Source organism: Notechis scutatus, chromosome 4 (assembly GCF_049901735.1).
Source record: "Notechis scutatus isolate UNSWTSFEM ecotype Mainland chromosome 4, rNotScu1.2, whole genome shotgun sequence".
Lineage (NCBI taxonomy): Eukaryota > Metazoa > Chordata > Lepidosauria > Squamata > Elapidae > Notechis > Notechis scutatus.
In genome coordinates this window covers 133,691,085-133,717,210 of record NC_142012.1, presented here as the reverse complement: position 1 = coordinate 133,717,210, position 26,126 = coordinate 133,691,085, and positions in this window count along the sequence as shown.

The window sequence follows — 26,126 nt, the reverse complement described above, 5'->3', positions numbered from 1 at the left end:
TGAGTTTCTATCCCAAAGGTATATTTTGAAACACTTATTAATATAGAACACATAAATTATTTTTATTGATTTTTTTCTGGCCATTGGCCATTCTACCACTACCTTGTTGGTTTTGAATGAAATCATACCTTTAAACTTTTAGAAATGTTGTTTTGGAACTAGGTGTGCAAGACCATCTCAACCAGGGAGGCTAGATTACAACCAGAATAAACAGGTACCCAAAGCAAAATATTTTGGACTTCATCCAAGACTAATTGCACTATCCAGTTTGAATAGCTAGAACAGGGTTTCCCAATTCCTGGTCTGTGGACCAGCACTAGATTGCATCATATGGAGAAACCAGTCTATGCAAACAACCGCAGCTCCATCCACAGGATGCAAGCAGCACACGAAACCACGTCCCCTTTGGGCAGTGGAAAAGCTTCTCTCCCCAAACCGGTACCTGGTCCCGCAAAGGTTGGGGGGTCACTGAGCTAGAACCATTCTTTTATGGCCAGATAGATAGATTGATTAAGCCCATCACTGGATATTTCTGGCAGTGAGTACCTGGGGAAGCTAGGAGAAAATGTTTCCACTTCTAATGGCAATAAATAACTCATGTTCTGCACTTTGAGGAGCAGATAAGAGACAGCTAACAGAGGGAGATGAATGAGATGTGTGTTTAGGAGAGAATATAAGAATATTGTAACAACTGAAAACTTGAACTCATGCATATGAATGTATTGGCATATTTGAATGGCCCCTAATTGAATGGAAGTATCTGTGGCATACAAAAAAATGTGAGGACCTTAGTTGTTTGAGCGTGGTTATTTTCTTGCAGATCTTTCATTACCCAACTAGATATATTATCAGAGCTAGAAGGGATTCCAGTTTGCTCATTGTTTATATACAGGCGGCTTGCCCTGTAGCTCCTTGTTAGTGTTCTTGGTAGCTCCTTGTTTGGGATATTGTTTGCTACATGATTGTTGGTCTGGTATTAATACTGGTGTTACTTTCTACTTATTTGGGTGTTGATTGCTGACCAGGAAGTATTTAGGTCTTTATGTTTTTGTTTTTTGTTTAATGGTATGTAGATGTTGCTTAATAAAAATGCTTATGTCTATGTGCCCATTGATGGTTGATTTGTCAGAGTGCCAGTTTTTCAGGAATTCTCTAGTGCTTTTATAGTAACCTTGGTCTAGGATGCTCATAGCTTGTGTCTGCAATGATATGACTGAATTGGACTTATTGCCTCATTTTGAAAGTCACATTCATCGCATGACTGTGACTTGTGATTTTAGTGTTGACTTTTTATATATATATATATATATATATATAAATTCAAATCTGAAACCCAAATTCAAATCTGAAACCACTGTAAAGTCTGACTCACAGACGGACACAATACAGAAGCCTGATGATGGCAGATGAGATTCTGCTGAAACGTTGCTACAACTTTAAAAGAACAACTACAATGATGTGGGAAAATACCGAACCAAGCCGAACACCATACATGTAAGTACCATGAAAACTTAAGAAAACAAATATATATATATATATATATATATATATATATATATATATATATATATATATATATATATATATATATATATATATAATTTATTTTATTTATTTATTTGATTTGTCAATTGTTTCCAAGATAATAAGTATAAGTGTATACATAGTTGTGAATACATGAAATGGGTATATATAAGAAAAATAAAAGAATAGAGAAACAATAGGACAGGGACGGTAGGCACGTTGGTGCGCTTATGCACGCCCCTACAGACCTCTTAGGAAAGGGGTGAGGTCAATGGTAGACAGTCTAAGGTTAAAGTTTTTGGGGTTTGGGGAAGAGACTACAGAGTCGGGTAGAGTATTCAGACATTGACCACTCTATTGCTGAAGTCGTATTTCCTGCAATCAAGTTTGGTGCGGTTTACTTTGAATTTGTATCTATTGTGTGCTCTTGTGTTGTTATGGTTGAAGCTGAAGTATTCATTGACAGGTAGGACATTGCAATGTATGATTTTATATACCATGCTTAAGTCAGACCGAAGACGGCGTAATTCAAGGTTTTCTAGTTCTAGAATTTCAAGTCTGGTGGCATAAGGTATTCTACAATGAGTAGAAGAGTGGAGAACTCTTCTTGTGAAATATTTCTGGACTTTCTCAATTGTGCTAATATCAGATACGTAATGAGGGTTCCAGACTGATGAACTGTATTCGAGTATTGGTCTAGCAAATGTTTTGTATGCTCTGGTTAGTAGTGTGATATTACCAGAGAAAAAGCTACGTAGGATTAGGTTAACAACTCTTAATGCCTTTTTGGCTATGTAGTTGCAGTGGGCTCTAGCACTCAGATCATTAGAGGTGAGTATTCCAAGGTCCTTTTTGCTCTGTACAAATGGCAATCAAGTGGCAGTCATAAGTGTGAAGACTGGTTGTAAAGTTACTTTTTCAGTGCTATCATAACTATGAAGAGTTGCTAAGCAGGGCAGTTATTAAGTGGCAACTATCCATATTGGAATGGTTTTTGAAAACTGACCAATTCCAAGCAGTTCAAGAGGTTTAGTATATTCCTGGCCACAGAAACAGTAGGGGGTTACCAAATAGAAAACTATTTTCATCAATCTCCTATTTCCTGAGCAATGCTTGCCTCCTATAGTCATCTACCCATTGAATGTGGAGATCTGCAGAGTATAAGAAGTTGTATGTGTTGACTTCCATGCAAGCCAGGTTATTGGTTCATAATTCTAGATATCAAAAAACTGACTCATTCGGAGACCACAAGGACGGTCTGATTTAAATTTTAGTTGTGGAACAGCTGATCCTTGTAAGTGTGTGTGTGTGTCTGTCTGTCTGTGTGTAAAGAATTCCTGTATGATTCTAAATAGAACACAAGTTCTTTGTTTTCATCTTCCGTCATATATAGAAAATAGTTTTAAGCTCTCTTTCCACTTAGCATTTTTTTTATTTGCAATAAGGTATCCACAAGGGAAATGTTCCAGGTGGGAGATGAAGCCTCTAACACAAATTTCCTATTCTTCATTATGATTCACTGCATTTTCAAAGTTAGAATTTAAAAAAAATAGCTTTACTTTATTGAGCTTTACAGAACATTCTTTTTCTTTTTGTATTTATTCCATGATATGACTGGATCATCTTCTATGTTTTTGCACTGAATTATTAATATCTTTTAAAATTTATTTAAGACAAGAAGGCTTATTATTTTCCACCAAGTAATTCTCTGTACTTGTGACAGTACACTGCATCTCATACTTACAATGTTATTGTTCTTTTTAAATATATAGGCTTTTCTTTTTTGTTCCAGCTGTCAGCCTAATGAAAAAAATTAAATAACCGGCAGGTTTATGACTGTCTGCTTTCAAATCTTGCAGCAATGAAAAAATTGTTTCGCACTTCATCCCTACTTGGAAAAGGAAATCTACAAATTTAAATAATTTAAATGGTGCCATGTGTATAATGTAACATTTTCCTGTGAAGCACTCCTGCGGAATCAGCTGGCAAATTAGTAAACTGTTATTTAGTGATGCTGAGTTCCTTCATTTATGAAAACAGATTTGTGAAATACATCAAAAGTAATTTTGTATGCCAGAGAATCCGGTGACAAAGATAATAATTTCCACTGTTATATATAACTTGTCTAGATTACTACAATGTGTTCTACGTGAGGCTGCCCTTGAAGACAACCTGGGAACTCATCTAGAATGCAGGAACACCACAGTAAAGGGAGTCCTTAGGTCTGTCCAAGTAACACCTCTGTTATACATGAGCTACACTTTTATTTAATTTCTTTCAGTGTGCCACTTAAGGTACTTGTCATTACTTTTAAAGCCCTATATGGCACAGGGTCTGGTTATCTGCAGGACCACCTTTCCCTAAGGACTTCTACTCATTCTGTGGTGGGGCAGTGGTTAGAGTGCAATACTGCAGGCTACTTTTACAGAAGAATGTTGAAAAAGCACTATGCAATCTAAAATCATCTCTATCTACTGGACTAGACAGAATATGTGCCTACTTCTTAAAAAAGCTATCCACTGCCATAGCCGAACCTCTAAGCATAATCTTTGGAAAATCTTTCAGGACCAGCTCCTTGCCAAACCTAGGGTCACAAGCCACGGTCATCCCCATCTTCAAAAAGGGAGACCCCAGTCTAGTTGAAAATTACAAACCAATCTCTTTATGCTGCATCACCTGTAAAGTCATGGAATCAATTATTAATCAATCCATTATCCTCCATTTAGAGACAGACAACCTACTCTCTAATAAACAATTTGGTTTCAGAAAAAACCGATCCTGTAATCTGCAACTCTTACACTGCAAAAACATATGGACTACACAACTCGATCAGGGCAAAGCAATAGATGCAATCTACATAGACTTCTGTAAAGCCTTCGATTCAGTGGTACATGACAAACTACTACTAAAACTAAAATCTTATGGTATCTTGCAAAATACCTTATGCCACCAGACTCAAAATTCTAGACCTAGAAAACCTAGAACTATGCCGTCTGCAGTCCGATCTAAGTATAGTATATAAAATCATACTTTGCAATGTCCTACCAGTCAATGAATACTTCAGCTTCAACCATAACAATACAAGAGTAAGCAATAGATACAAACTCAAGGTTAACTGCACCAAACTTGATTGCAGGAAATACAACTTCAGCAACAGAGTGGTCAAGGTCTGGAATAGTCTACCTGACTCTGTGGTTTCTTCCCCAAACCCCAAAAACTTTAACCTTAGACTTTCTACTATTGACCTCACCCCTTTCCTAAGAGATTTCCTAAGAATTGATACCATTGAAACCATAGTAGCATCCCTGGACGCCATAAAAGAAAGAATATCCAACCTTGAAAAAAAAAGAAACAACGCAAAAACTTGAACTTCCAATAGCTACAAACCACATCTCTACCCAACAACCACAACCCAATCCAAAACCCAATCCACAAATAAACACAACCCAGACAAATATTGATATCCCAATCCTCATCAGAGAAGCTGTTGAGCGTGAACGGAAACGTCCAAACGCCATCTTATTTGGTCTAGAGGTCACCAATAACAATGATGACATCACAACTGTCCGAAACATCATCAGGGATTATCAAGCATCAACCATCTCCGCTGATGAAATACTTGACATTTCACGCATTGGCCGAGAGCTCAATAACAGTGGCGGCTCTGTAGCCCACGCCTGTGCAGAGTCATTTGCAAAAATGAAACAAGCAAACGTAAATTCATTTATACTATAAACTCACTCGCCAAAACCAACACCAACCATAAGAACCTCCGTTGCCGCCCTGACCTAACCATACAGCAACGTGCCCGCTCCCGTGTACTCCGCATTGAACTCAAAAACCGTCTAGACAATGGAGAGAAGGACCTGTACATTGACTACCATGCTGACTGTATCAAAAGTAAGCCACACAACCCAATACTCAGCTTTTACCCTCAACCACAACCCTACCTCAACCGATCCACCATCACCCAAGACTAGGCACGCACGCCCCCAACTACCTCAATTCCAACTACTGCCGGCCTTAAATGCAAACTACTCAATGCAAGAAGCCTCGTGAATAAAATACCTGAATTTCTCATCCTCCTAAATATGGCTAACTTTGACATTATATTTGTCTGTGAAACATGGCTCAATGCATCTCTCCCGACTCCATTACCACAGTAAGAGACTATCATGTTTACCGATCAGATCGTGAAAATCGTCGAGGAGGTGGTGTTGCTATCTTCTATAAAAAATCCTTACATCTAAAAAATATCCAAGTTACCCAGGAGCTTGCTCTTCCTGAGACCATCATCTGTGAACTATCCTTAAATATCACAATTCGATTCTTACTATGTTACAGAGCACCTGATTATGACATCGAACATGTAAACAAGCTAAATACATTACTAACATGGGCTGCATCCTGCCCATACCCTTTTATCTTTCTTGGTGATTTCAATCTACCTCATATTGACTGGACCCTAAATGATTGTACAACTGAAATCATACACACAACCTTCTACAATGCTACTTACAAATCTGGGACTGGAACAACTAGTAACCAACAACACTAGACTAAACAACTGCCTCGATCTCATCTTCTGCAATAGTTTGAATTTAATTTACGGAATACAAACTAAAGAACCCTTTTCAGTAGTGACCACAATATGATTGACTTTTGTCTCAACATGCGTCCACACAAAAATCACCACAATGATGTAATTCCCAATTGTAACTTCAAAAAAGGCAACTATGATCTTATACACAGCGATCTCTCATCCCTTGATTGGCAATCTCTATTCACTGGATGCAATACTGTTGAAGACCATTACAACATATTTTTACTTGAAGTCAAAAGAGTCATCAAACTATATGTACCAACAACAACTCCCAAAACAAAACAAAAAAGCAGATTACCCATATCAATAAGGAAACTTCAATCCAAAAGAGATCACTCTGGCGGAAAAACAAATCTGGTCACGTTGCCAATTTCAAAAACCGATACAAAAATTTATGCCACCAGATAAAGACCGAATGCACCAATTATCACATTAAACAAGAGGAAAACCTTCTAAGCACCAATTCCACCCGTGCTTTTTACAATTTTGTAAACAACAAACTAAAAGACTCAAGGTCCATCCCTCCCTTGATAGGACCTGATGGTAAAGACTACAACGACGACACCATTAAAGCCAACATCTTTAACACATTCTTCGGCTCAGTATTTGTAAACAGCAATGGATCATGCCCAGTATTTCCTAGCCGTACCACAGATAACAACAATGATCTAATACATATCGATTTCACAGAAGACAATGTTGAAAAAGCACTACGCAACCTAAAACCATCTCTATCTATTGGACCGGATGGAATATGTGCCTACTTCTTAAGAAAGCTATCCACTGCCATAGCCAAACCTCTAAGCATAATCTTTGAAAAATCTTTCAGAACCAGCTCCTTGCCTAACCTATGGTCACAAGCCACAGTCATCCCCATCTTCAAAAGGGAGACCCAAGCCTAGTTGAAAATTACAGGCCAATCTCCTTATGCTGCGTCACCTGTAAAGTCATGGAATCAATTATTAACCAATCCATCATCCTTCACTTAGAGACAAATAACCTACTCTCCAATAAACAATTTGGTTTCAGAAAAAAACTATCCTGTAATCTGCAACTCTTACACTGCAAAAACATATGGACGACACAACTCGACCAGGGCAAAGCAATAGACGCAATCTACATAGACTTCTGTAAAGCCTTTGATTCAGTGGTACACGACAAACTACTCCTAAAAATAAAATCCTATGGTATCTCTGGACAACTGAATAACTGGATAGAAGCATTCCTGTCAAACAGACAACAAATGGTCAAAATCGGGAGCGTACTATCAAATCCAGTACCTGTCAATAGTGGTGTTCCCCAAGGCAGTGTTCTAGGACCAACTCTCTTCATACTCTACATAAGCGACCTCTGTGATCATATTAAGAGCAATTGCGTTCTCTTCGCTGATGATGTAAAGCTGTTCAATACCACAGACAATACTGCTACCCTACAAAAAGATCTTGACTATGTATCAGAGTGGTCAAACAAATGGCAACTTCAAATCTCAACAAATAAATGCTCTGTCTTACATATTGGCAAAAAAATCAGAAAATAAAATACAAGCTGAATAGTCAAGATCTTGTTGATGACTCAAGCTCTGTAAAGGACCTTGGAATACTCACCTCTAATGATCTAAGTGCTAGAGCCCACTGCAACTACATAGCCAAAAAGGCATTAAGAGTTGTTAACCTAATCCTACGTAGCTTTTTCTCTGGTAATATCACACTACTAACCAGAGCATACAAAACATTTGCTAGACCAATACTCGAATACAGTTCATCAGTCTGGAACCCACACTACGTATCTGATATTAGCACAATTGAGAAAGTCCAGAAATATTTCACAAGAAGAGTTCTCCACTCCTCTACTCGTTGTAGAATACCTTATGCCACCAGACTTGAAATTCTAGAACTTGAAAACCTTGAATTACGCCGTCTTCGGTCTGACTTAAGCATGGTATATAAAATCATACATTGCAATGTCCTACCTGTCAATGAATACTTCAGCTTCAACCATAACAACACAAGAGCACACAATAGATACAAACTCAAAGTAAACCGCACCAAACTTGATTGCAGGAAATACGACTTCAGCAATAGAGTGGTCAATGTCTGGAATACTCTACCCGACTCTGTAGTTTCTTCCCCAAACCCCAAAAACTTTAACCTTAGACTGTCTACTATTGACCTCACCCCTTTCCTAAGAGGTCTGTAGGGGCGTGCATAAGCGCACCAACGTGCCTACCGTCCCTGTCCTATTGTTTCTCTTATTCTTTTATTTTTCTTATATGTACCCATTTCATGTATTCACAACTATGTATACATTTATACTTATTATCTTGTAAACAATTGGCAAATCAAATAAATAAATAAATAAATAAATAAATAAATAAGAGGTCTGTAGGGGGTGTGCATAAGTGCACCAAAGTACCTACTGTCCCTGTCCTATTGTTTCTTTTATTTTTCTTATATGTACTCATTTCTTGCATTCATAACTATGTTTATCCTTATACCTATTATCTTGTAAGCGACTGACAAATCAAATAAGTAAGTAAATAAATAAGTAAGTAAGTAAGTAAATAAATACTTCTGATGAATGCTGATTGCCAGCAGTTTGGCAGTTCAAGTCCCACCAGCTCAAGGTTGACTCAGCCCTCCATCCTTCTGAGGTGGGTAAATTGAGGACCAAGATTGTTGGGAGCAATATGCTGACTCTGTAAACTGCTTAGAGAGGGCTGTAAAGCACTGTGAAGCAGTATAAAAGTCTAAGTGCTATTGCTATTGCTATTCTATCAGGTTAGATAGGGTGGGCAAGCTCTTAGTCCCTTCCCCTAAATATTGGTATCTTATGGGAGTTACCTTCTTGGTGTTATCATTTATCTTTTTCCCATAGCATTGAGATTCCTGGTACAGGCAGTAAATGTTGAAGATAAAAGATGAAAAATACCCTTCCAGAAAATATAAGGTTGTCACCTCTGCAAAAATATAGATGTTTGCACAATAAACAAAAGGAACTAAAAGGAACAAAAGGGTTCTTTGGAATAGAATTTTGGTTGGTGTGTGTGTGTGTGTGTGTGTGTGTGTGTGTGTGTGTGTGTGTGTTATGGAGTCAGTCTTCCAGGGTTTTTTTTTCATATGAAGTTGAATGCAAGCCAAATGGATATGGAAGGCAATGTTCAGCAAAAAGAAAAAAGTGGATTTTCCTACATAAAACCCCAGTATTTTTAAAATTATTGATCCAAGAAATTGATATTCCCACTTCAAGCAAAAAATGCTTTACCAGCCCTTTATATATTTTGTCATGCACCTAAAGCCAAAACAGATGTAGAAGGCAGTGCCTTGAGATCAGACATGAAGGTCAGAGCTAAATCAAATTTAAACAGCCAAAAGGACCCGACTGACCTCATCAATGCTAGCCTCATTACTGAAACATTGTAGATGTTTTGTATAGCAAGATGTGTGGCAACAGATGAAAGAAAACACCATGTTAACAGCAGAACAATTTAAGTTGATTCCAGGTTACTTCCACAGTATATTGGAGATGAGACAGTAGTCACATCAGAATACATTCCTTAAAAGTGGTTAGCAAAACATCTTCATTCTCCAGTTATGGTGTCACAAGTATTACCTGTTTTCTTAGTCCAAGAAAAGAAAGGCTGAGCCAAGATAGATCAAGTTCTTGGACACCAAAGATGACCCAGTCTTGAGTTACAGCAAAGCAAGTTGAAAAACTCCAAAATGTGTGCTTTGATCTTAGAGAACATACAGTGGGAAGGCTATGTATTCTCTAAGCTCAAAACAGACATTTTGGGTAGAATATAATATTTGGTTTGAAATAAGCAGTATTTATAATGATTTCATTATAATAAAAATGCTGAACCAACCTTTTGACAGTTTAGATTGGATTGCTGGTTACTCATTTCACTTTTTAAAATGTATGTCTTACAGAAAAATTACTGGTTTGACAGGAATTTGAAGAAGTATATAATCCTTAAATCTCTTTTGGATAATTTTATTGCTTTATCTACCAACATTTAAATAAATGTACTTTATATTGCTATTTTAAAGTTTTTAATACTAATTTTAATCTTTTGGCATACACGTGATAAAACATGTACATTCTTTGATTTAAGATGGACTTTTAGCCAAAATTCTTTCTTTGTATATATCTTTCCCAGTTATCCTGATATCGTCAATGTAGTTTTGGATATTATGAATACCAATTTCTTTGTACTGTTTAAAGATTGCAATGAAGTTATTTCAAACAAATATCATAGCTAGAATCTGATTTGTGTTGAATACTGTTTTTGTTGCTGTTTCTCTAGCAATAAGAAAAGAGAATCATGTAATTTTTGCATCCTGGTCCCTTATAAACGTTCCACTGAAAAAGGAGAAAAATGAAATTATGGACTTTTTACTGGAAAATAAAAAAAAAATGGAACTATGCTTTATGGATTTGATGATTAGAAACAGTAGATTATGGAAAGAAGAAAATGATATAACCTAACCAAGAGAGAAGTCATAATATGAATGCATAAACAACTGCTGTTAAGAAGATCAGAGATATTTCTTTTTTTCTTTTCTGTTTCTTTTTCTTTTCACTTTTTAATTACTTTTCTCTATCTTTAACTTAATTTTTTTACTCAGATGTAAAAAATGCACATACTGCACCTTGAGTAAGAAGCTTAGAGGATTATTCACTTTGAATGTTCTTATGGTTTGTTTATTAAAATGCTTTCCCTTGCTTAATGACAAATATGTAAGTTCATACAGGTCTATATAATAAGATTTGGATGGAACTGAAGCTACTATAAATATTTTAGTTCCATTGGTATAACACAGCTACAAATATTCTTTCTGAGCATCTGTGCAGAATAAAGTAATCCTTTATATCAGTGGTCACTGACCTTTTGGACCTCAGGGACCATCAAACTCATAATTTTAAATCCCGCAGACCAGAGACCCTGGGAAAATCCCCCAAAAAGTCTACAGAAAAATTCCCCACCCTGTTTTCCTACCGATTGATCATTCTTTATTTGGATCACAGGATACCATCTCCAGCTCCGTTCTCAGGGGGAGAGACAAAGAGAGAGAGACTTTGGGCTTCATGCAAGGAAAGCAACAGAAGCAGCAGAAGCTTTTCTTTCTCTCCCCCAAACTCTGCTAGAAATGAGTCTTTGCCAGCACAGCCTCTTGGAGCAGGAGGCCTTGCAGGGTCCCAAAGACTCATTTCTGGTGGAGTTGGGGGGAGAGAAAGAAAGTCTATTGCTGCTTTCCTTGCATGCAGCTATAAGCAGAAGAAAGAAGCTGAAAGAAGCAGCCCGGTGGCCAGGGGCGAGTGTCCCCCCCATTTGCCCTTTCCCCACTCCCCTCATTACCTCATGTTGTTCACAATGCAAGCAATGCAAGCCTTATGTTCCCGTGGGCCTTGTGGGTGGCACAGCCTCGTGTTTCCGCACAGCCTGGATTAATTGCTTTGGGGTTGACATTTCTCTGCAGACCACCAAAATTTTCTCATGGACGACCAGTAGTACCTTGCCCACCAGTTGGCGACCACTGCTTTATGTAACCTAGATTTTTGAGTGTTCTTGTTGCATATCAGAAGTCCTGGGATATAGCATCATTTTGCAAATAAGAAATATTTGGTCAATGTATAAATAATAATCTGGTTGATGCTTTTATGTTACATAGTCCTTCCAGTCTACTTTTTCATCTCACAATGTATCTCAGTCCAGTTTAATGTTTACCCAAGACCAATCTAATTTTTCTTGATTATTTGTAGAGCTATTGAAAACATCACTAGCACAGTTGTTTCTGAGCTTGTAGGAAATCAACAGCCAATTAGTACTGTAATCTTTTGATAAGCTTATATTTATTGCCATTATTTTCATCCTATGGAAAAATTCCATTTTGATAGAAATCCACTTTGGCTTATAGTTAGGTTTCCATTGTTTTGTTCTGAAATCTATATTAGTGAGTCTTGTCTTTTTAACTGTAACCTTTAATTCTTTCTGGTGGTGTCTGATAACCAGCCTTCAAGGTCTTCTGTTGTCATTTTTCTCTCATCTGGAACATTTCCCCAAGGAGAGATTTCTTACACTTATACTCAAAATCTTCATACATTTTACATATTTTTTTAACAAACTACATGAAGGACAGGTGTAAAATTAGAATATCGTGCAAAAGTTCATTTATTTCAGTAACACAACTTAAAAGATGAACCTAATATATGAGATAGACTGATTACATGCAAAGCAAGATAGTTCAAGCCGTGATGTGTCATAATTGAAATCATTATGGCTTACAGCTCATGAAAACCCCAAATCCACAATCTCAGAAAATTAGAATATTGTGAAAAGGTTCAATATTCTAGGCTCAAAGTGTCCCACTCTAATCAGCTAATTAAACCATAACACCTTCAAAGGGTTCCTGAGCCTTTAAATGGTCTCAGTCTGGTTCAGTAGGAATCACAATCATGGGAAAGACTGCTGACCTGACAGTTGTGCAGAAAACCATCATTGACACCCTCCATAAGGAGAGAAAGCCTCAAAAGGTAATTACAAATGAAGTTGGATGTTCCCAAAGTGCTGTATCAAAGCACATTAATAGAAAGTTATGTGGAAGGGAAAAGTATGGTGGCTCTTGACACAGAAAAAAGTGCACAGCAGCAGGATGACTGCAGTCTGGAGAGGATTGTCAGGAAAAGGCCATTCAAAAGTGTTGGGGACTTTTACAAGGAGTGGACTGAGGCTGGAATCACTGTATCAAGAGCCACCACACACAGACGGATCCTGGATATGGGCTTCAAATGTCGTATTCCTCTTGTCAAGCTGCTCCTGAACAACAAACAATGTCAGAAGCATCTTACCTGGGCTGAAGAAAAACAGAACTGGTTTGTTGCTCAGTGGTCCAAAGTCTTCTTTTCTGATGAGAGCAACTTTTGCATCTCATTTGGAAACCAAGAACCCAGAGTCTGGAGGAAGAATGGAGAGGCACAAACTGCAAGATGCTTGAAGTCCAGTGTGAAGTTTCCACAGTCTGTGTTGATTTGGGAAGCCATGTTATCTGCTGGTGTTGGTCCACTGTGTTTCATTAAATCCAGGGTCAATTCAGCCATCTATCAGATTTTGGAGCACTTCATGCTTTCTTCCACAGACGAGCTTTATGGGGATGCTGACTTCATTTTCCAGCAGGACTTGGCACCTGCCCACACTGCCAAAAGCATCAAAACCTGATTCAATGACCGTGGGATTACTGTGCTTGATTGGCCAGCAAACTCGCCTGACCTGAACCCCATAGAGAATCTATGGGGCATTGCCAAGAGAAAGATGAGAGACATGAGACCGAACAACACAGAAGAGCTGAAGGCTGCTATTGAAGCATCCTGGTCTTCCATAACACCTCAGCAGTGCCACAGGCTGATAGCTTCCATGCCATGCCGCATTGAGGCAGTAATTGTTGCAAAAGGGGCCCAAACCAAGTATTGAGTACATATGCATGCTTATACTTTTCAGAGGTCCTATATTGTTCTATGTACAATCCTTGTTTTATTGATTGGATGTAATATTCTAATTTTCTGAGATTGTGGATTTGAGGTTTTCATGATCTGTAAGCCATACTGTATTCTTATGAGTAGTTCAAAATCTTATTTTCTCTCTACCTGGTTCATTCAAAAACTTTCCAAAATCTATATTCAAATAATCCTTTTGCTGCTTATTTCCAAATAAAACAATTTTCTTAAAGTTCTAAACTTATATAAAGGTTCCTTTACCAGTGGTTGTAGGAAGATCACCCAGTGTTGTGAAGCTTGTCCTTCTAAAGTTTCTTAATATCCAAAATTCACTTTTGCTGTTGTTGATTTTTCCCTCATTCTTGCAAATGTTCTGCGTTGCTTTCCAGGGACTTCAACTTTTCTAAAAATGAGACAGTCAGCTCTTTTCTACAATAATGATGATTATTATTGTGGCATTTTTTTTAAATAAGAGAGGGTTAATTTGTAAAGCCATCCAGGGAATATCTATATTTTTTGCAAGGAGATGTTCGGGCTTAATTATATCAAATCCATCTAACATGGTTGTTACCGGTGTAGTATCACAGATTAAATTAGATTAGATTAACAGAGTTGGAAGGCACCTTGTAGGTCATCTAGTCCAGTGGTCTCCAACCAGTGGGCCAGGGACCACTGGTGGTTCACGAGAAAATGTTGGTGGTCCGCAGAGAAATGTCACCCCCAAACACCCCCCAAAGCAATTAATCCAGGCTGCATGGGAACACAAGGCTTGCGTCACTTGTATTGTGAACACAAGATAGTGAGGGGAGGGGAAAAGGGTGGAGGGGGGAACTTGCCCCACTTGCCCCACATGCCTCGCCTGGCCATCGGGCTTCTTCTTTCCGCTTCTTTCTTCTTCTGCTTTTGGCTGCATGCAAGGAAAGCAGCAAAAGACTTTCTTTCTCTCCCCCAAACTCCGCCAGAAATGAGTCTTTGGGACCCTGCAAGGCCTCCTGATCCAAGTGGCTGCACCAGTGCAACAAGTCTCACAAAGACTCATTTCTGGCAGAGTTTACGGGAGAGAAAGAAAGACTTCTGCTGTCCCATCTGTAAGGAGCACTCTGGGCAATCCCAAATCAACTTCTTAATCTGGAGAGGAGTTCAGGAAGCTGATTTATCCATCAGCTCTCCTTTCTGTAATAGTTGTCAGCTTCACTAAAAGTCTTCAAGCCACCATTGCTTCCATGGAAATCAGTTGAATCTCTACCATTATATCTGTCTCTATAAACTCTATCTCTATCTCTATTTTTATCCCTTTCATCATCTATATACCTGTGTACATAAAGAGACACACAGAATCACCCTTGCAGTTCAGTGCAAACTAATTAGAAGCAGTATAGAAACAACATGAAGCCCCAAAGGCCAGGTGGTTTTTTCTCTCCCAGGCATCAGATATTTCCTCTCAGTACCACAAAATGTCACAAAATAGGGTTCTGAAGTCAATCAAATACCTAGAAAATAACTAGTACAAAGACAATCATGACAGAGATATTCAGCTTTCAAGATTAATTACAGGAAATGTGAATGGATAAGAAAATGTAAATTATTTACAGTCTAATTGCAATAGGAGGTAGTTTTATTTATATATAGAAAAAAAGAATAAAGCATCTTAGTTGAAGATTCTGAAATAAGGAAACAGGTATTTCAGTTCAATTGAGATACATAGGAAGAAAAATGTTGCATTCAAGAGAAAATTATTTCATGCATATCATAGACTAGTTCACATTGTAGTCATTTGACAATTATGATTATCACATTAAACACAGGAGAGAGAGAGAGAACTATCTATGTTCAATGCTTAGAGAACCTACTTACAGAAAGTCCCTGATTCAATTCCCAGCATGTTTTTATAATACTAGGAAACACAAGCAAATATTCAACAAATATAGCCATTTTGTGCAGGAGTTAGGGAGAAGCTATAGTGAAATGTTAGGGGAAAAAATCTGGGTCATGAGAGCAATAGAAATAGCAATTAGACTTATATACCACTTCATAGTGCTTTACAGCCCTCTCTAAGGGTTTCACTGATCTCAGAAAGATGGAAGACTGAGTCAACCTTGAGCCTAGTGAGATTCGAACTCCTGGAGTGAGAAATGAATTAACTGTATCAGAGGTGGTTTTCAGCAGGTTCTGACCAGTTCTGGACACTGCGGTTAACTGAAGCAGTGTTTGATATAGCACTCCCTATTTTTACTATTTGTTGCCTGTTTGACGGGAAGATAGTAATCCATTTATGAAGGGATCTGGAAATGCTATTATAGTTTAGTTTAACAGTAGTTTGTCATGTACCATTGAATCAAAAGTTTTGCAGAAATCCATGTAAATTGCTTCTATTGCTTTACTCTGGTCAAGTAGAGTAGTCCATATGTTTTTGCAGTGTAGGAGCTGTAAATTGCAGAACAATATTTTCCTGAAACCAAATTGTTTTTTTTGGTTAGATTAATAAACTAGCTTTATAATCCCTAATTAGAAGTTGTTTATTTCCATTTATTAAATCTTAACCACATTAGAATAGCATGTATGTTAAATTGGAGCTAATCTAAAATGAAAGTAGACACTTCCAAACATTTTTTTGTAAACTCAATTGCATATTCACTGGTATGAATGACATGGTAGCCTAAGGCTGATTCATTTCTGTTCTCACATATAAAAAAATTATACCATCGTTCAGCTCAGTGATTGCTTTGTCTTGCTCTTCATGATGGATTTGCCAGTAACTAATTGAATAACATATCAGAAACAAACAGAAAATGTTCACTTTTCTTTCACATACTCATGCTCTAAACTAAAACAGCAGTCTATCTATTATTATCTTTCCTTCCTTTGTGATTGTCTTTAAAGAGCCCAGCATTCCCCTTGACTTGTTACTAGTTCAAATTTATTATCCTTCATTTATCACCAAGGAAATTGTCGCCTTTTTTACTTGCAACCCCAGCATTTTCACCTTTTCCAATTAGTAGTCTACAGTATGTACTACTCTTGTATTGGTTTAACAAAAAAAGAGACAACCTTTAAACTAAGACATACTTGAATTGTTCAACTGAGATATTGTTGAACAAGCATTGGAGTGGATAGCTTCAAACTGATTATATTACAAACAAAAAAACTTCTTGGCTTTAGAAATGAAAGCAAAAATACATGGACCCAAATAGAACAAAAAGCTATTGAAACAAATCCTTTGCATTGAGGCAGGACTTTTTATCCATTATACTTAAATGAGTCCAGAAAGAAAAGAGGTGCAAAAATAGTTGGAAGAAATCAGTTACTATCAATTCCTCACTTTTGTCTGTTCTCAAAAAGAGGTGCACTTCATTCAGTTTTATCTCATAATTCCCAATCCTTGGTGATAAAAGTAGATTTTTCTATCTAATCCATGTGTTTGTAAGTTCAATATTTATTAATACCCACTATATGAGAGAATCCTTGAAGGCAACTAGGTTCTTCAGCTAGTGCTGAGCCGAAATGCCCATCAGAAATAATTTATCTGACCTTTATCAAAGCAAAGCAAAGGATATACAATTAGAATCTTATGTACCACCAGAATGATTGTATAGGAGTAGCAGTTTGATGAAAACTGCTAGGGATTTATCAGGAGACATAGGCATCCATAGAGCAAAAAGAATGTAAACTACCAATATGACAAGCTGTGATTTGGAAACTGTGCTTCTTTTGATACACTATAAAATGCATGTAAGATGTTTTTGTAGCCCAGCCACATTATAATCATATCCACAGTGGTGATTTATAGCAACCAAAACTCAGAGCTGTCTGCAGCAAAACAAGACAAGTTATGGCAACACCTGCCCACTATGATGTTAATATAGAATGTCTCCGTTGGTTATTTGTATTGTGACATCACTTGTGGGAGTTGAGCTAGGATAGGAATATCAATGTACTTCCTGTATCTTTCATTTTAGCAGAAAACTAACCAGTCAGCCCAACCAGTTTATTTTCTGCAGATAAATGGCAATTACTAACTAAAGGTTTAATTTAGTTTAGTTTATTGTCATTGCACCTTGTACAACAAAATCAAACACCATCTTCAGTGCACATCATGACTATGAAAATAAACACAAACACACCTCCTTCATCCTCCACACATTGAACTGAAACCCCCCGACACTGCACCAATACTGCAGAATTAAAAAAAGCTACAGTTCTACAGAGGAATTATTGAGTCTATCATCTGCACCTCTATAACTGTTTGATTTGGTTCTGCAACCCAACAGGACAGACACAGACTTCAGAGGATAATTAGGACTGCAGAAAAAAAACAATTACTACCCACCTGCCTTCAATCGAGGACCTGTATACTGCACGAGTCAAAAAGAGGGCTGTGAAAATATTTACAGACCCTTCACATCCCGGATACAAACTGTTTCAACTCCTTCCCTCAAAATGATGTGATAGAGCACTGCACATCAGAACAACTAGACACAAGAAAAGTTTTTTCCCAAAAGCCATCACTCTGCTAAACAAATAATCCCCTCAACACTGTTCAACTATTTACAAAGTGTGCACTAGTATTACTGTTAATCTTCTCATCACTCCTTATCACCCATCCCCTCCCACTTGTGATTGTAGGACTGTAACTTTGTCGTTTGTATCCTTACGATTTATATTGACTGTTTCCTAGTATGATTTGATTGCTGATTGTACCCTAGTGTTGTACATTATGATTCTTGATTCTTAATGAATATATCTTTTCTTTATGTATACTGAAAGTATTTACACCAAGACAAATTCCTTGTGTGTCCAATCATACTTGGCTAATAAAAGTATTCTATTATATGTATTCTATTACTGCTCTGGAATAGAAGCTGTTTTTCAGCCTATTTGTCCTTGTTTTTATTATTCTGTACCATCTGCCAGATGGTAATAGTTCAAAAAAAGGGTTCCCAGGATGAGATGGATCTTTGAGAATGTTTTGAACTTTCTTAAGGCAGTAGGAGCTATAAAGCTCTTCCAAAGAGGGGAGAGGGCAAAGGTAGTGATGCTGTTCTGTTTTTTGTTGCAATCTAATTCATTCCAATCTGGGTTTGAAAGAACACGGAAGCTTACTTGAAGCAGAGGAGAAACTTATTTCTGAAGGCCCAATACAAGCAAAGTAGAAGATCAGCTGTTTGGAGTGGACACAAATCAATTTTCCCAGGGTACTTTCTTTTACAGGAAAGTCCCTTTTTTGTTCCTTGAAGGCATGCAAACTAAGTCTATCCATCCTCAGGATTTTTTGGAGACTGCAGTTTAGCTGATTAGCCAAAAGGGAATACTCCATGCTTAGGTACCAAGCTTGTGATTTTACCTCTACCAGTCAACGTGATTATCTTGGGAGTAAAAGACCTTTAAAAAAATCTATTGTGAAATATATTCCTGATATATTCCTGATATATTGAAAAGATTTTCTTTGTTTGAGGAGGCTGGTATCTTTTGCTAATTTCAACCTTGTTTAAAGGCTATAATGTAAGGTGTATCCATCCAGACTGTGATGACCCGGGGTGTGGCACAAAGGCAACACAGTCAAATAAGCCAGAAGAGTCCCTTTAATACCTCCAACTTTGCCCCCAATGTCCAAGATACCTTCAGCTGGGGAAAAAACTCTCCCAAGAACAGTCTTTAAGTGGAGGAAATTCAGTCTGAAAACAAAGTACATACAAACTGTAAATAAAAATCCACACAAAGCACGCTGCAGGAATAACTTGACAGGGCAGGATAAGGAATTGCAGACTTGAAAAGCCAACAAAGGCCAACTTTCCCAAAAAATTGGGAAGATGCCAGGACCCCAGCTAAGCCTTGACAATAACAGATAACTCACAATTTGCTTCCAACAATTTTGCTGTGCGTAGTTTCCCTTTTTAAACATTGTGTTCCCAGCTGCAGCTAATGAAGGGAATCATGGCCCTTTTCTCCCTCATAAGCCATGCAACTCACATTGCTCCCTTCTCTGTTCCTCCCTGCGTGCCCTAGGATGAAGAGGGGGTGGCCCTCAGTCTTCCTCTGAATTCCCTCTGCCTTGCGCTAACTCTCCCCTGCTTGTCCAGCCGGACTTTGCCCTTTCCCAGTTTCTTCCACATCCAACACTCCCATTCCCTGTCAGCTGCTTGGCCTCCCCCTCGGAATCAGATTCCAACAGGGGCATGACATAGACAGACATTTTTTGAGAAATCTTTTCTAGTGTTAAGATGGCATAACATAGGTCAGGAACAGTTTAAAAGATAGAACTATACCTTTGGAGTCATACAGTCCAATATGAAATACAGAAAAACTTGTTAAGCAAAAAAAAAAAAAAAGTATTGGCAGCATAGAAAAGAAAAGGAAATTTTTCAAGTCATTCATATAACTATTCAAACCAGGGTCCTTCATCACTTACACATTCTTGTCCTTACCTTTTCTTATTTTATCATACATATTCAGTCCTTTCTTTGGGTGATATTTTTAAAAATATCAGTGTTATTGAACACACTGTCAAATACAAAGACACACACAGAGATTTGTATATTTGGCTTAAAGAACAAAATCCACTTTGAAATGGATTAATATTGATATTTCAAATACTTCTCTCACTTGATATCTTTTCTTTATCTCTTTTCAGCATTTTCCAATTCACATCTTTCTATTCTACAAAACATATTAAGGGAATAATGTGTAATGTTTTGTTTTTGATTTTATAACTATAGAATGAAAGCTTTCTTAGAAGTCATAAAGCAGACAATGTTTGCTTTCAAACCAGATTTCTTTCAGGTGGCTTTTTCAGTGATATGCAGAATTATCTAAACTATAGACACTCAATACCTCTGAAGATTTATGCAACAGATAAAACAGTAGATCTCCTCAGTGGAATTAACAGAAAAATAAGATAACACATATTTGTCATACAGAGAGAAGAAGGGCAGAGGGAGGGACAGAGGGAGGGAAGGAGAGAAGGGAGACAGGGAGAGGGAGAGGAAGAATAAAACTGGGCAAAGAAAGCAATTGGGAAACTTAGTCCCAGAACTTGGGAAAATAATATAGCTATAGATTTCAGAACTCTATCAGATATTCTCTTCTAAAGAAAATGAAATGGGAAAAAGCAAGATTGGACTCAATTCAGACAAAACTGTCACCAATCTATAATCCAGAAATTGCCAATCTGGTAATAGTAGTAAGATAAAATAAATACTATGTACAATATTTATTATGTTTAAAAAACAATCAATACTGCATTGTAATATCCTGATGAGATTCATGCTGCATTGAGTCAACAGACACAAAGTCTAACAAAACAAAGCAAAAAGTAAAGTATTAGGCATTATTTAGTAAATACCACAAAAATCCCCCAAAATAGCTTTGTTCCAGTTATTGTTGAGGGATCAGGGCCCACTCTCCCAATCCTCTACAATTTAAGGCAGCTTATTTAAGTTGCTGTTCCAAGAAGGATTGTTGGTTTCATCTTTGAGTTTCCAAGAGTAGCTTGGACTCTTAAGTATCTGAACTGCATAAATCCAATATATTAGAAGGCAACAAAAAGTTATAATCCCCTTTCCTGTTATCTAATACCAAAATTTTCCTGAAAATAAGACCTAACTGGAAAATAAGACCTGTCATGATGTTTCAAGATGTTTGTAATATAAGCCCTATCCCCAAAATAAGTCCCAGTTAAGATAATCAGCCAGGTGAACATATTTAGTATCAAATCCCCGCCTCAAAAAAAGACATCGCTTGGAAATAAGCCATAATGCATCTTTTGGAGCAAAAATTAACATAAGGCCCAGCCTTATTTTAGGGGAAAATACAGTAGTACTTCAACTTTTTGAACCCAGACCTTGTAGCTCTAATTTTTCTAATATAGGGAATTTAATAATTTCCCTCTCAGAATGGATAGAATTTCTAGTTTCAAGGAAACAAAAGAAACATTTTTGATGTGTGAGAGATGGCAGGTGGACCAAGGCAGTCATAGAATGGATCCCACTTGATAGAAAGCATCCATGAAAGAGACCTATAACAAGGTGGATCAACAACACCAGCAAGTATTATAGCCCTAATTGGCAAAAGGAAGCTCAGGACCATATTGGTTGGAAACATGTGGAAGAGACCTTCATCCTGCAGTGACAGACAATGGCTAAAAAGATGATGATGATGTGTATTATTAGGGATGTAACATCTGAGCTGAAAACATCTAGATAATCACTGTTTTTTACAATTTGATGGTTAACTCAATTCTTGCAGCTCAGATCTGGTAATTTGTTTATTGCTACTATTTTGCTACTATTATTATTATTTATTTTTATTTGTAAAGAGTTTTTAGAAACTAGATCCTATGAGAAATATATTTTAAAAAGCCATTCAGTTGCCAAGGTTTGCATGTAAATGAAATTTGATATTAAAAATTAGAACAAATAACGTATTCATTCGAATAAGGTTCTCAAGGTATTTGCTATTTTTAAAGAGGAAGATAATCATTTGAATGGCTGTAATCTGTTACAGTTTCATGAATAAGGAACAATAAAAGGAAAAAAAATGAAGATGTGAAACAGAGGAAGTGATACCAAGCAACAAAGGACCTCTAAAATGTAATTTCTGAAGAGAAGAATGCAAACAAAGATAAGCATGAAAGCATTTGGAAGTAAAGGACAGAGACTTACATGAAATGGAGATAATGAAAATATAGCCAGAATGGACAAAATCTCATTCTCATGCAGAAATAAGGTTTCCCAATCAGGTTTAAAATTGGTCATGTTTCACCTTCTGGTGATTAGGATAACTGAAAACACACACAGGATATACACTGCGTAAAACCAGATAAATTTCTCTCTTCACCAAGAACAAGAGGTGGAACTCATGTACAGTCTTGTACATGGGGACCTGATATAATGTAAAACATCTGTATCTTTCTATCCAAGTGTTTAACAGAAAATAGCTATACCATTCTGATAGATAAGCAAATATAAAGAAGTTGTCTTATCAATCTGAAGCCAGAAAGAAGTGAAGCAAATATTAATTTTTACAAGAAATGGAACGGGACAGATGTTTTTACATCATTTGATATTGATATTCAATGTCACTATGATGGGTTTTTGCTTGCAAGAAAAAAATGCACTTCTTAACAATACATGGAAGTCAGTTATCAGCTCACTGTTGCCTATTGTATTCACAGCTTTAAACATTCCAATGTACATTTATTAAAAAATGGCTAGAAAATGCAGACAACAATAAAGAATGTTCAAATAATGTATCTTGAAGTTCTTCTGGTTAAAATGCTTAAGATCACAGCTCATGCTTAGAGACTTGCATTAAGCTTGTCTCTAATTAAATTGACTGAGTACAAGTTTCAGTTATAAACTTATCTGTTTATTTAGGTACTCGCCATCCTAAAAACAATGGACATAGAAATATTATTGCACATCTGTTCACAATAATGAGATCTTTTTATGCAAAAAAAAAACCCTTGAGATGTTCAAAGCAACCATGCTTCCCAAGGCAATTTTCCATGGAGATGTGATTTACCTCACTGAGGCAATTTGTAACATTCCAAGACCTCTTCCAGCCCATAAACGAGATATCTGTGCATGGTTTGTTTATACATAGAAACTTCTTCTAGCACTTCTAGCTGACTAGAATATTTAAAAAAGGCTTTTACTGTATTTGTGCACAGTATGTACACAAAAGCCTATTACCGTTACTGCCAGGTGAGATGTTTCAGAAAAATGCAAAACAAAGCAACATCTTTGGATTGGATTCTGAAACAGAGAGGGTAGTTTTGTGAAGCACCTGAAAAGGTATAGCTTGTGCTAAACTCTCTTTCAAACTGTTGCACAGGCCAAAACACACCTGATAATATTCCTCTTTTAGACCAGTGATCCTTTCTCTATCCAAAATATGGACTTTGATGATGATTGAAGATGATATGAAATGAGACAATAGGATACAGAGGATCATTGATTTGAAAGAAGGGTAAAAGAATCCATCTCTGTTAGAATTGAACACCCCTCCCTCAACAGAGGGGAAGGAATAAGACACTACCTATCTCCAGTCTACAATGCATCCCTGTGAGCAGTTCCAGGAAAATTTCACAGCCAATTGTACTCTGATTTATGTGATCCTGAGGGCACAGATAAATCCCTACATGGCTTCAACAACTCTTGGAGAGAATGCTAATGACTAGATGACGGTACAGAAATACAATCCTTCCATTACCCCCCACCCCCACCCCAATAGAACCTATCTCCATCTCCTCATCATCAGAATTGATAAAGCTTTTTGGATGAGAAGTGAAACATTTTTTCTTTTCCTCCAAGAAAAACAGCCCAGTTTCCTTTTGAAAAAACACATTTGATTCACCTTTTCAAACTTGCCTAGCAATTGAGAAATCTGAATACATGTGAAATCAAGTTAAAATAAGCTCTTTTAAAAGTTTTCAGAGCAAAGGCTTCTCATGACAAAAGGGAAAGTGAAAGAGAGAAGAGGATACAATCTGAGGATACTTCACATATTGAAGATTTACCATTCTTAGAAATCTCCCTACACATCAATCATTTAAGTTGGACTCAGAAAGTGACACAAATTTCTCCCTAAATAAACAATAACCTGACATTTTCAGAAAAAAATATTTTATTGCTGTCAGAAGTTAATTAGTTATTCTTAGTTTCTGTTATAAATGTTTTATTTTGTTTTGCTTTTGTTTTAAACACAGGATGCTTTGTATCTTAACTGCAATTAGTTAGGTTTTGTGGCTGAAGTGTCTTTGACACATGTGTATGTGTTCACATGTGTCTGTCAAAAATTGAGGTCATATGACTGATTAAAAGATCTATGTAAAAAGAACATTAATAATACATTAATGTTTAATAATACAATTAATAATAATACATTAATAATATGTATTCCAGGTAACTAGCAGTGAGTTTGGAGGAAGAAAAAGAAGTTAAGATGATTTTCAAAAGTTTGTTTTACTGATATTGCTAACTGGGTGTGTATGACATAGCTCTATTTTAGGGCTTAACCACTTACACCACTTTGTGTTCTGTGGGGTATGCTTAAAAGCAGACATATAAGAGGACAATTTTTTAGTTAATTGCCCAGAATGTTCTATTAAATGAACTTTTTGCCTGATTCAGCAGATCTCTTTTTCAGAATGAGAAAGCAAATAGCAAAGAATCTCTTCTCTGAAATACTTTGACTAATGGATGCAGTGAGGCCAGTCTTATTGCTGTGGGCTATTTTTATTATATTAATCTGAATTCCATTGTTGCATTGTGCTTACTATTTTATTATGATGTCAATTTTATTATTTTAGATCACTTTCAATGCTTTATTTAAATTTGTAGAGATTTTTCTTCTAAAATAGCACATTTAATAAACAAATCTGCACATATACTTTTTTCCATGTAAACAAAATAATTAAACAAATAGTTCAATGAGTAACATTTCAATTAGCACACATTTATAGCTCCTTGCCATACTATTAAAAAGCAGTAAAAGTTCGATAATTAACAGAGAAAAGTTCCATGCTGTTATTCTGAGAAGATGGCCCCATTTGGGATTTGACAAGTTTTCTAAAAGGTAGGGAGAATATATTAATGATATGTCACGTTTAAGACATTGTTCAGCTTTCTTTCTTTCTTTCTTTCTTTCTTTCTTTCTTTCTTTCTTTCTTTCTTTCTTTCTTTCTTTCTTTCTTTCTTTCTTTCTTTCTTTCTTTCTTTCTTTCTTTCTTTCTTTCTTTCTTTCTTCCCCTCCCTCCCTCATTTATTTATTTATTCATTCATTCAATTATTTTTCCAGTCATGCTTCTCCCTCAAGTAACTGGAAAAATAATAAAGCTACATTTATTTAAAAAGGAGAAATATGTTGCAGTACTGGAAGACATCAGACTAAAAGATAGAAGCAACACAGATACAAATATCTGCAAATAAAATGACTGTGGCAAAAGAAGGCAAAGGAAGTAGCAATAGTAATAAGTACCCTGGTTACAATCTCAAAACATCTGGTGTACCACTTGAACTCCATCATTATTGTTAAAATCACAATAAACCAATTGCAAAATGCTACAATGCTTGGGTTAGTGTTTATATTACATTGATACAGGAGCCATGGTGGCACAGATGTTAGAATACAGCAATGCAGGCAAACTCTGCCCACAGCCAAGTGTTTGATCCTGACCGACTTAAGGTTGACTAGCCTTTCACCCTTCTGAGGTTGGTAAAATGACGACCCAGATTGTTGGAGGCAATGTGCTGATATTTGTAAACCACTCAGACAGTGCTATAAAGCACTATGAAGCAGTATATAAGTTTAAGTGCTATTGCTTTACATTATGACATCCTACATTTTTGGGAAGAACTTGATATATATGAAGGCGAAGACCAGCTAAAGAACTAGCAGCTGCAATTTCACATTTCTGTTTGTATAATAATAAAAATAAGACTTTTTGCTATATTGCAACCAGAAAATTTCTATTTATAAGGCAAAATGATACAATCATTGTTCTATTGTA